Below are 12,817 nucleotides of genomic sequence, written 5' to 3' on the forward strand. Positions count from 1 at the left end.
TTTTCAAGAACAGTTTTATCTGTATATCTGCAAATATGTCAGGCATATATTGTTTCAGGATTGTTATTCAATTATACTAGTTTATATCTTGTTACACATGTATCTGCTTCTTGTAATCCACCTGCAGTATTTTACTCTACCTTTTTTAAAGATAAGTAAAATATGTCCTTAAAGAGATCCTTAAAGTTATCTTATCAGTGAGATAAGTGGCATATAAATTTAATAAATAAAAAAATCATTACAAACTTCATTACAACCTTATTAAAAAGTTTAATTTGCTTCTTTAATCTATGTGTCTTTACTGTATATATATATTAAAGGGTGTGTGTATGTGTATATATATGCGTGTGTATGTATGTATGCATGTGTATATGTGTATGTATGTGTGTGTATGTAAGTGTGTGTATGTATGTATGTATGTATGGAGAGAGAGAGAGAGAGAGAGAGAATAAATTTGAGCATAATGCTCAAGAAAGCAAAATACTGAATATGTCATTTCCTAGAAAATTTTCAATGACAAATGCAACATGTAAAATATTACAAAGTCTCCATGTCTTGCAAAAATAGTGAAAAACCTACATCATCCATGTTTTCACTCATTCAATTGGCACTCCATTGCCTAGCTTTCCCACCACATTCCTTATATCTGCTTTACAGAATTCTTATATGTGGCCTACTGCTCTTCAGTACTTCATCACTTTATTAAAATTAAATCTGTCCCATAAAATCTGTCTATTTTATGATCTTAATAAAAAATTAAATTTCAAGAAAACCTAATTAAAATGTTAAAAAAATGAAAATGCCCTGGGAACTTACACATTTACCAGAAAACAGCTGATTTCAAGGAGAAAGTAGTTACTGCTTTTATTTGCCTATATATATTAGTTTTGCTTTCCTTTTTTGAAAATACTGCTCTTTATTATTTTATATGTGTAATTAAACAAAGCACTTGAGTTAAGAATGCTTTATTCAGGAAACAACAACTTCTTCCTTCTTCTTTTTCTTTATCCATTATTTCCAAGAGAACTGCCAATGAAATCTCGTTTCCATCAGACAACAAGCTTTTTTTCTGTTGCAATTCAAGCAGGGGACTACTAAAGCAAACAGAATAAGACTCATCAAAAGGTTGGAAGGCAGAATGCAAAGTCTCAGATTCAGATATCAAAATGGCTCATAATATCAGTGCTTTACAAACAGAGCTTGAGTACACCTGAGTTGCATAGTGATAGAAGAAAGCTTTAGTCTAAATTTAAATTTCATTGTGGGCTTCACTGGCTTGATGTAAGCCCTGTGTTTAAGATGCAGGTTTCTAATATTGTCAGGGGGGAAACCTGATTATGAGCATAGCTGCACTTAATAAAATTGAACAGTCAGCACACCTTGCTTTAGCATTCAGAGGTTTATTAGAATTTAAAGCATGATAAAACATAAAACACTGATCACATGCAATGAGGGTCAATCTGACAACCAGTTAAGGGAATGGCTTGAGACGGATTGACAACCTCCCACCACTCATCCTAGTCCTTTTATACCTGAAAACCACTAAGCCACATGACTTTCTGGAATTTGCCACTCTGCCATAGCAACAGGGGGATTTGCTAACTGCTTCAGCCTAAATGTCACAATATAACTATTTTTATATATGGGACCAATTTAAGTCCCTCTTTTCCTACAATCTTAGCCCACCACATTGTGCAGCTAAGCAGCTATCCTGCTTCCAAGGCATAATTCCCACATACTCAGGAGCACAAGCTCACCACACAGGCATCAGCAATTTTTCATAATTTAATCAATGCTGACCATTGTGCTGGGTCTGTGACCCCCAGACCCTCACAAATATGCTTATCTTTGTATTACAAGCACCACAATGTAGCCAAAGCATCTTTCATTATTCTTTTGAGTACTGCAGGCAGGTATATTCATGCTGATGGTGGATCCAGCCCAGGTCCCCCAAGGTAACTTGCAACACCAGGAACTGGATAGGTGCAGTATCAATAGCAGAAATTTGTAATCTTCCCACAATATTACTTTTTCTTATTGTTTTTTTTAATGTATTTAATGTGAAGCATTAATCCTTCCTTCCTTCCCTCTCTCCCCCCTCCCTCCTTTTCTACCTCCCTGACCAAACAATGACTCAAAGACAAAGATACTGTCCCACACAGGTGACTGTATTTCACACAATAAACAATTCAACTAATCAAAAACATTCTTCTCTTTTAATGTTGTCATTCTGTTGATAATCCATCAGAACCAGGCACTGCACTTCTATAACAAAAGGTAATGTGAAAAAATAAATCCTATCCTGAAGAGGATTCAAACAGTACTTCCTTCTCATTCACAGCTGAATGTGAACTGTCTATGCACATTTTAAGATTCCTTTTTTGAGCAACCCTTCATCATGAAGCTAGCCAATAAAAGATTACTATAGTCGTATTGATCTTTTTCATTTTGTGCTAAAGCAAAATAATGATCAGTCAGTTTGTTGCAGGGGATAATAAAATGAGAGGTCACAATTATGCAGAAACAATGACCTTAATTTTATCTACCCTATTTTAATTTACATTATTTTAATTCTATATTACTAATGAGAACAAAGCAATTAATTTACACAGGTCATTTAGGAGCTGAAATTCTGACCAAATTCAATATATTGAGGTAGCTATTTACAATCAAATGAAGTGCTAACTTTCCTTTTGGAGGTACACTATATCCTTGAACTATATTGTATTTTTGCTACATTACAAAATAACAAATGTTTTTGGAGAGAAGTAGCATGAAACAATAGTACTTCATACAATCATGATTCACTAAATAAAATTTAAAAACAAAAACAATTTTTGCTAGATAATTTTTAGCAAGCATAAGATTCTACTTATTACTATTTGCATTGTATTGCTATTTGTGTTGTTGTATTGCTAAATTACTTGTGCTGATGCAATCACTGCCACATAAAGCATGCAACTCTTGTATAAGAATCTCATAATTTTAACTAAAAATGTATATTTCCCTTCCAGAATAACCAGGAAGATGAATCTCTGCTAAAGACACACACACACACACACACACACACACACACACACACACACACACAGAGCAGCATTAACTGGATAGAAACAATATTACAATAATATAAAAAATACATTTCTGCCTTCTATGAATCTAATTAGGTAAATGAATTCCTGAAAATTATAAGAAAGAAGCAATTTTCATGACATTTTTGCCATCAGATGTGATTTTTAAAGCCATCAAATGTGATCTTTTAAAGATTTACCTTCTCTATCTTCCCACATGTACGCTCCACCTAATGTACAGGTTCAAAAGATTTCCTTATTTCAGAAACACTCTTCCTTCTTCTCTTACTCACAATAGTATTTTCAGCAATATCATCTTCTTTCTGACAATGTTTTATCAATTGATTTATTTATATAAGCACCAGATAAGTTTACTGCAACCCTGTCAATAACACAGAATGAAACATGAATTTGATCAAAAACAGCCAGTGTAATGGATTCAATAGACACATCAATCTTTGTCTCTCATTATTAGAACTATAGACTTTTACAGTTCAGTCTTATCTGTGGATGTGTACACTATAACAAAGCACGGGCTCTCTTTTCGTCATTCTGCTGCATATCCGTTGACATAATTGTTATATCTTGTTCCAAGCAAGCCAAATCCTACACTTCCTGCAATTCTCATACATGAACTTTGAAATCTTAGAAGGCCTCCTATTTCCCAAGAAGAGACATAACTGATGGGTAGGAAAGCAGGCCTAGATGAATATATCACAATTTGCAAAACAATCCTGCTTTTGTTGTTTGCAGAACAGACATACAAAGGGTCTTTTAAGATACAAGAAGAAATAGAGAGGAAAAAAACATTCAAGCAATTGAGGAAATCTCCCCCCAAAATAAATAAAATGCACATCATTAAGAAGTATCCACACTACCACCTTGTGGAATTTTCTTGTAAGAACACCTGCTTTTCCCATCACCTCCCCCCACCCAAAAGTAGAAAAGTTTCTATTATATATAGTATTTTCCTATTTCTCTGCATAGTATTTTCTTAATTTCATACAGATACACCACACACTATATATAGATGTCCTGAGAAGACAAAATCTCATGTAGACTCAGAATCTTATACATGCCTACAGGTCAGACAATTAATGGGGCCTTTTGTTGAAATAGCTAACTTTTCCAACCCTAAATTTTGAAAGTTAAAATTAACCAGGCACTGAATTTCTCCCAGCAGTCCCTTTCTAGCAAAACAAAATCCAGGAAAGAACATCTCTTAGTAACTGAACTAGCAACTGAGCATCAACTCAAGATTAGAATGGCAAGAACAAGAATTCAGAAGAATTTTTACCTCATATCTTCATGATGTTGCTTAATCTCCTATTCAAAGTCTAAAATAGATATTCTTAACTTTCAGACATCTTGCAGCTAGCTAGGTTAAAATTCAGGAAAGGCTATCAAGCAGGGCCATGGAACTATGATGATAAAGCGTACCTATGGACTGTGAAGTGAGGTTCAATTGACTTTATCCTTGGGTCATAGCTTCAACACTGATAGCTGTGATGACTAGGGAAATGGTTGAAAATTGTGATTAAGTAAATGGAAAAGCAACTTGGGATGGGGGTGGGGAGGCATTTTGTAAAGTGTAAACACTGAAATTGGGCATTTGGACATTGGTGAAGGATAAAGAATATTGTCCATCATTGGAAACGCTAGATATTTTTGGACCTGGTATGTGTGAGGGACAAGACAGCTTCAGCTGCTCAACCTTTCCAGAGCATCTGAGTGCCAAAGAGTTAGAGCCTATACTGACGACCTGGCAGCATCTGGAACTTTCAAGCCCCTGCAGTGATTTGGGGGTGGGGAAAGGAGATGAAGCCATCTCCCTTTCTCTTTCCCCCCTCCCAATTAGGATCATCCTTTCCTTAAACATCCCCCTAGGCCTCGGAAGCTGGAAAAGGGGCCCGAGGGCAAGATGGCAATTTTGCAAAGGATGAGAAAGGGAGGAGACTAACATGTTGGGCTGCCGATCTTATGACCCCCTTCACGGGTGGCTGCAGAAGGGACAGTTCATCATTCACAACGCCCTGCAGACCAAAAGGGAGGGGTGCATAGGAAAAGGAAGGCAGCTGCAGTGCAGTGAAGAAGGAAGAGGTGGACGAAAAGGGTAGAAGCAGTTCTGATGTCGGGCATTAAAGGACAGGCTGTTCGATCACTTGAGTCTTCTTAGTTCTAGGTTTGCTAACTTTCCACTGGAGAGTCGAGCCTTAGCAACATTGATCAACCATTCCAGCCCAGAGCGGAGTTTTCTTTCTCCCCCTCCCCACCATGAGAAGGTACAGAGAATTGAAACGGGAAAAGACTCACTTTTGGGCATACGGCGGATCTAGCAATCCTATTGCCCCCCACCCCCGCAAAGACGCTCCAGCTTCCCCCTCCCGTTCCCCTTTTCAAAGCTATTTCCGTTGTTCTTCCCATTTAACTCAGCTTCTCTTTTGAGATAAACAAGAAATAAATAAGGGGGAAACCCACCCCGACTGCCAGTCCGTAAATCACGTGTGTTTTCTCATCTATTAAAAACAAAAAGAACACCAAGCAGCCTCCGGAGATGGGGAGGAGGAGGAGGAGGACCCGCTTAATGGCTCCAGAGAGCCCCTAATCCCTCCCCATTCTGCGGGGGAGGGCTAAAGCAACGCTTCGGCCGCCTGTTTTGCATTCCCCCCCCACCTCCATTCCCGCTCGGTTCCCAAGAACAACCCCTGAGGTCCAGCTTCCCTGCATAATCTCCGTGAAGCGGCGGCACTTTCCCTCTCCTTCTCCCTCTCTCTGCCCTCCGTACTGCAGATATCACCCCCACCCCCCGCACTGGCTTTATTTCTCCGAGAGGCAGAACTACTTTGTAAACATCTCACATAGAGCCCCAAGCTTCGCCAAAGAGCTGACTGCAGCAAAGTGGTCCCCCACCTTCCAAATCAGGGTCCAGAATGTGTGGATGCCCAAGTGTGGTCGATTGTGAGTGCCTGCGTGCAAAGAGAAGGCGGTGTGTGTGTGTGTGTGTGTGTGTGTGTGCGTGCGCGCGCGGAGGGGGGTTAGAAATCTTCTAAAGGCGGCGGCGGTGGGAAGAGGAGGGCGAGAGAAGAGGAGGAAAAGAAAAGAGAAAGTCTTTGCCCCCACCCCACCTCCCATACGAAGGTGGCAAAGCAGCGGGGGGCAGGGGGGCGCAAAAATGACTGCAGCAAAGCAATACATCTATGGAGTATAGGCTGCAAACCAAAAACAAGAAGGGGGAGAGAAAGCAAAGACTTCCAGATGCACCTACCTTTACCGAAAGAACTGCGGTTCTAGACGGAACAGGACCTTCCAGCGGATTTCTTCTCGGCGAAAGAAATTTGGTCGGAATCTCACACCGCCGGAATGAGCGGAGTTCGGCGTCTCCCCCCCCCACCCCCACCGATCCCCTTTCCGTGTCCGTGAAATCCAACCCGAAGGATCGTTGCTCGTCCGGAGGAATGCAACAGCCCCCTCGGAAGCAGGGAAAGGGGGGTGGGGGTGGGGTGGGGGTGGGGAAGAGCGGCAATCAAACAAACAACGCGCACCCACGCACCCCGCAAAACCTGGCCTCCACACCGGGCTTGGAATAACCCGGTGCCAATGACCTACATTCAAAGGAGAAAATTCAGCACAAGCCGCGCGGGAAGAAGGCGAGTTAGGTCTCTGAGTAAAGAGCTCGGATCGCCGCTGCGGGGAGACAGCGGTAGGGAAGAGGGAGGGAGAGCGCGCGCGAGACTGCTCGGCTAGGAGAAGCGAGATTGAGCAGGGAGAGGGTCCAGGCTGTACCAGTCTCTCTCCTTCTGCTATTGGACCAAACTGAATGAAATTTACAAAGCCAGCAGCCAATAGATCTCCTCAGTCTGGCCCATCGCTACAGAAACCAGATCGACATCTACAAACCAAGGCGAAAAGCCTCCCATCCTCAACCCAAACCAACTGGAAGAGAATTAGCCGGGGTTAATGTCTGGAAAGCTGAACAGGTGGGCATTTGTACACATGTTGAAAGGTAAAGGTAAAGAAAGAACCTGTTACTGCCCTGGAACATCTCTGGCTTCACTCGTGCGCGCCCACACACCCTTAACCCATTAGGGCTACTTCAAAAATGGTTTCTTCCACAGCAGCAATGACTGCCGGCTAATAAACTTGCTCAAACACTAAACCGTTCTTGAACCGGAGAACAGAATTTTTTAAAGATCATGCTGTTCTATGAGCAGCATCTTCGGCATTTCAAGGAGGCATCGTTGGAATCGCTGGAGGTTGATTGTGGGACTATTATATAGGTGCTTTGTCATTGATCCGTGTCCCCACCCATTGCTTTGACATTGTGTCTTACTTTACTCCTATGCCACACCTCACAAATGGGAAGTACAAAAGTGGTTTCCCTAAGCAAAAAGTGGTGGGTTTCCACAGGCTTGTTCTACTGCAATGTGGACCAAAGTTCCGTTCTGAAAAGCAAGTAGAAAACGTGATTTCTTTAAAATGCTGGAATAAGTTACACAAAAAAGCAATTAAATAAAGGCTGCAAATCAATAAACCTTATTTGTTCCATTGTTTGCACCAGCAGAACTACAACATGGGTTATAGTGATCCTACATGGAATTTACTCCTTGCTATGGCAAGGGGTGGGGGGAACTGCCAGTATAATTTGTCCTACTCATTATCGTTACTCACCTCTGTGTTTTGCTGCCAGCTGGTGTTTTGCAGTACAGAAAAGAGCAGGGTAAGGATGCTTAAATCATGGCCTGTGTCATGGATATAATCAATAAAATTAAGGTTGCCAAGCTGTTCTAACACTCTGTGTGTTGTGTGTGTGTGTGTGTGTTGTTTAGGATTCTTCTAAAACCAAATCTTTGACAGAATTTCACATCACTGGAGTTTCTTTATCACTTTGAAAGTGTCTAACATTGATCAGGGAATATGCTGTGACTATGAATAGCTTTGCATCAGGTTCCACATAGCTTGAGACATCTGTCATGAGCATGGCTGTTAAGTGGAACATTACAGATAATTATCAAAGGTGCAAGCCTTTGGACATTGCCTTGATGGTTTGGAAAGAATAGGAACCACAGTTCTGAAATTTATGTAAAAGATCCAGGGTAATTGATCCTTGTTTCTTGTGAGGAATCATGAAACAGAAAATTGTAATAAATGTAGGCATCCCCAGAAAATATGACACACACAGGAAGAAAAAGGATGACGTGTAGCGTTCAGGTTTTTTTTAATATTCATTTGCATTTACCTATTTATTTCACACTGCAAAGCTGTATAATTTGATGATCTCATTTTAAAGTATTGAAACATCATTTCAGTAATATTTTAATTATTAAAATCAAAAGTATCAGAATAATATTTTAAATATATATTTCTAGACAGACCCATGCTTTCTTAGAATTTGAAAGTGGATGCAGAGGAGTAGATAAAAGTTGAATTCTCCAACTAAATGTTCTATTGCAGGCACCACATTATTTATTTTTAAACATGAATAGGCCACTCTGAGGGCAGAATCTCAGAGGTAATTCATAATAGACCTATCATGACTATTCTGAAATGCATTTTGAATTTGCTCCATCTTGAAAATGATCTCATTGTAAAATAATTGAATAATTTCACATTGAGTTTTTCTGAAATCACTAGAAACATCTAGGATAATATAAAAAAGAAAATGAAATCATGGTGTTTTTTTAAAAAAAAATCAATTTAAGTTTACACAGATGTGGGACAAGCAATTTCATTGGTACCTGCACCTTCACTATCTCAATCATTCTCCAGTTTCATATGTCCTTATCTCATAGCGACCTATGAGTGAAACAACCTTAAATCATCATGAAATGCACTAAAGTAAATTGTACTCAAGAAACCAAACGCAAAACTATAAAACAACAAGGGATACATGGTTATTTCTTATTTTGTCAGTTTCCCCATATTTGTCAATTTCAAATTGACAATTTGACAAATTCAAAGATCAGTTTCAAAATACTTCTTGGTTCAGTAGCAGATCAAGTTGCATAACAGCTAATCAATTTTACTTATTCTGCTGTATAACATCTAGGTAGTGGCATGACTCTTCAGTGTTCCTCTTCTCTTGGGCTATTTTTTCCATATGTATCTTTATTTCACGTTATTTTAATCTAGTGATTGAAGATGAGGGAAGAGGAAGTTAAAGCAGCTTAGAGAAGCCCAAGAAAAGTCAGATTCATCCCAATCATGCTGTAGAGCCCTGTAAGTGAATGTTTTGTTCTGACCCAGGCTTTCTTAGAAAGCAAGAAGCAAAGTCCCTGCAAAGCCTCTTTTATTTACAGGACTGTGAATTCCTTTCATTCACAGCCAGCAAGGCTTATTAAACCATCTTTCAGAGGAATGTTTATCCACACACACCTTATCTCATTTGGAGCACTGCCAAATAACTAGTTTCCAAACGCAGGGCAAGGCAAACTAGGCACAGAATCTCTTAAAGTCACACACAGAACTTGCCAAACTTGAACCAACCGAATGAACAAATTGTTTCCTGCAAAAGCCTACTCGCCTTTCGTTCCTCTTTTATTTCCTATGGGAGGGACCAATCACCTCCAAGGTGTGGCTTTACTCTTAAGTCGACCCTGCTTTCTTAGTTGTTCTTTGGCAGCTTTGCGCATGCACACTCTGGGAACAGGCTTCAGCGTTCCTCTGCTTTGCTGCTGTCTAGCTCCCTCTCTGCCTCTGACACAGAGCCCTTGTCTGAGCTTTCCTCAACCCCCAGACTGGCCCTTGTTCCTCCCCAACCTCCTCACTGTCTGACTCGGCTGCCTGCTTTGCTGTCTGCCAGCAGACCACAACATGCTTTACTTACTGGCTGGTGATATCTTGAAAGGAGAACAACAGTAAAGCCAGAGCAAATCACCTTGTCTATAATATTTGGCAGTGACTTGGAATAGATACAATATAAGCACAACATAGGCTGAATGATATATGATCTATATAAATTCAACAGGACAAAAAAAAATCCAAAAATGAAAATTATGTTCAAAGAGGCTAAATTATGTTAAAAGGTTTGTCACCTAGTGACCAATTGTTGCATATTGCTTGGTACTTTCCTGCTTATGTTATCAAATCCACCTTCATTTACTCTAAGCTTCAGAGAGAGCCTAGAAGTTATAGTTTTCTTCTGTTATGGAGAAAACTCTGCCATGGACACATAGCCGTATATCCTAGAATTTTCTTTAATGGTGCTGCTGCTAAAACCCCAGCAATGAATGAAACACGTTCATGTTGTAGTTGTTCCTCTTGGCCCACTAGGAATAGATAGATCAGCTTTGTATGGGAAGAGTAATACTGTATCAGATATCAAATATATGATTTATGTGAGAAGGGGGCCATTAGTCTTACAAGCTTCTTCGTGTTGCAGCTGGGAAATCTTAGAACAAAGAAATATGTCTATTGAAGACAGAAGCCATGTTGTAATAAATATGGTAGATTATTTCTTTTTAAAAAGAAATTTGCAAAATAAAAATAAAATAAAATTGCAAACTTGGCATAAAGAAATTCCAGATACGTTTGGCATCAAAAATCCAGTGTTAACTTTAAAAATCTGTGCTATTTATTTATTTATTTATTTAATCAACTTATATGGCCATTCATCTCACATAGGTGATTCCACATGGTTTACGATAAAATGGATAAAACACATAATTTTTAAAAAAACATAAAACACAGCAAAATCATTAAAAAATCACAATTAATTTAAACAAGAGAGTATGTCTACCAGGCCTCAGGCTTAGGCACAGAACCAAGTTTTTAAGTGCTTCCAAAAGGCCATGAGGCTCAGGGATAACCTGATCACCAGAGGGATGATTTTTCAAGCAATACAGAAGTCAACTATCATAGGGAAATTTTATTATTATTAATTTTACAAAGAAGCAAGTTAAAAAATAAATCCTTTCTCTGTGGTCTATGAGAGTGAGTGAGTGAGTGAGTGTGAGTGAGTGAGTGAGTGAGTGAGTGAGTGAGTGAGTGAGTGAGTGAGTGGTTGCACATTGCATTATGGGTATGGTGCACCTGGGCACGATGTCCCTGCGCTCCCCCCCCTTTTGGCATGTGAGCCAAAAAAGGTTCACCATCACTGATCTAGGTGAATCTTCATTGGCTGAAGACTCACTGGGCATGGAGGGAGGATTGGGATGAGGAAATCCATTTGTATCTTTTCAGCATAGGACAATTAGATCTAGCCTGACTTTACTACAGCCAGTATCTTTTAGTAAAAGAACCTATCACTTCGACCAAATGAAGTTGAGGCTCTTTCTTTCCTAAGGGCTCAGACTGGGGCAGGTGTGACATGAGGCTTAAGTTTCCTGTGCTTAGACAATGTTTATTCTAAAGTTTTAGATCCTAATTTTGTTTTTCATATCTTTAAACTAATCACTATAATCCCTTTAAAATTCTTTTCTCTATTTTTCCAATTATTTCAATTTCAATTTCCTCCTACTTACTATAAGATTTATTAACTTATAATGGAACTAGTATTGCCTGGCTATTCTCCCAAGTTCTGAATGGGTTGGGTGGTTGAATTTTTTACATTTCCCCTCTCGCATCTTCATTCCAGGCAGGCACCTCCCTTGTAGATGGCCTCTGCCACAACTACCAATTCTGCATTAGGTCTGCAATTCCTGACCTGGTTTATGGTTGATAGACTGGCTACTCCCAGATTATTGGCTAGTGTGATGTTTGGTTGCTGCGTTGACTGTTTCTGTACTGGTCAATTCAGCCATTGACTTTCATTGTCATTCTTTCTTTCTTGTTAGATGAATTCCTCATTGTTTTTCTGATGACATTGGTCCTCATTCTGCCAATTCTCCTCTTTGTAGGATCCTGCTTCCAAGCTCTGCTGGCCACATCTGACCTCTTCTTGGGACTTGTCGGAGACATATTGAAGAACAGTACAGTACAGAACAGAACAGAACATTGGCCAAGTTTGATTTGACACAGAAGGAATTTGTCTCCAGTGCAAAAGTTCTCTGTGTACATGCATCCAATAGGAATTACTTGGCCTATTGCACTGGCACCCAACACTTAACAATATAATTAGATGGGTTGTGTCTTTGGCCTCTTCTCCTGATGAACCACTGCCATCATCCAGCCACTTGTCCTGCTGCCCTGTCCTGGTAAAAGACTGACTGGCTTTATGTTGTATCCTTAATAGATGTACATGTAAGATGAATCAGCCATATGAGAAGTGCTTTTCATCTCCCCAGCGGGCCTGTCAAACTTTGTGTTAATATGCCAAGTTTCTGGATCATGAATAAGGATTATTGGCTGTAATTCTTCTGTTACTGAAGAATTATGTTCCAGTATTGTTAGGTGAACAACATTGACAACAAAAATGTAAGCAAAGGGGCATAAGTTGAGATTTGTTCTATATTTCTGAAAGTGTCATCCTAATTATATTCCTATTGCAAAATAACAAATATTTTATACAGTTCATTTAAAAAGGAATACTCCCAGTTCTGATATAAATCTTTCAGGATATTGCACTGTACCAAAAGCTCAAGAGGAATTCAGTGGGATTAATTCCTAAAATTGCTTCAACCTTTTCTGGATCTGTTTTCAATGATTGTCAATGATCATTTCACGTAATGTCCAAGATATATATTTGTTTTAGGCTTAAGAGGCTTTTGCTTTTATTTAGTTTTACACCTAAAGCATTGGTTGCTAGAAGTTTAGATAATCTCTAACCAGATTTATCTTCATCCACAGTAAGATTATAAACCAAGATTTTC

The 12,817-nt window shown here is 39.4% G+C and overlaps 1 protein-coding gene across 2 annotated transcripts in view; it reads right to left on the bottom strand.

The window, feature by feature from the left end:
- The window catches only part of NLGN4X (neuroligin 4 X-linked), a 236,946-nt gene extending 230,363 nt beyond the window's left edge, over window positions 1–6,583 (bottom strand). The window contains exon 1 of one of the 2 annotated variants that reach the window (XM_087726768.1): window positions 6,337–6,583. The gene's annotated coding sequence lies outside the window, so the exon portion shown is untranslated. The remainder of the gene's footprint in view (window positions 1–6,336) is intronic. The other variant, XM_087726769.1, reaches the window with a different exon arrangement.
- Window positions 6,584–12,817: the final 6,234 nt, after the last annotated feature.

The sequence above is a fragment of the Thamnophis sirtalis genome, unplaced genomic scaffold (assembly GCF_051295495.1).
Source record: "Thamnophis sirtalis isolate CommonGarterSnake01/CBP01778 unplaced genomic scaffold, rThaSir2_p1.2 scaffold_12, whole genome shotgun sequence".
Lineage (NCBI taxonomy): Eukaryota > Metazoa > Chordata > Lepidosauria > Squamata > Natricidae > Thamnophis > Thamnophis sirtalis.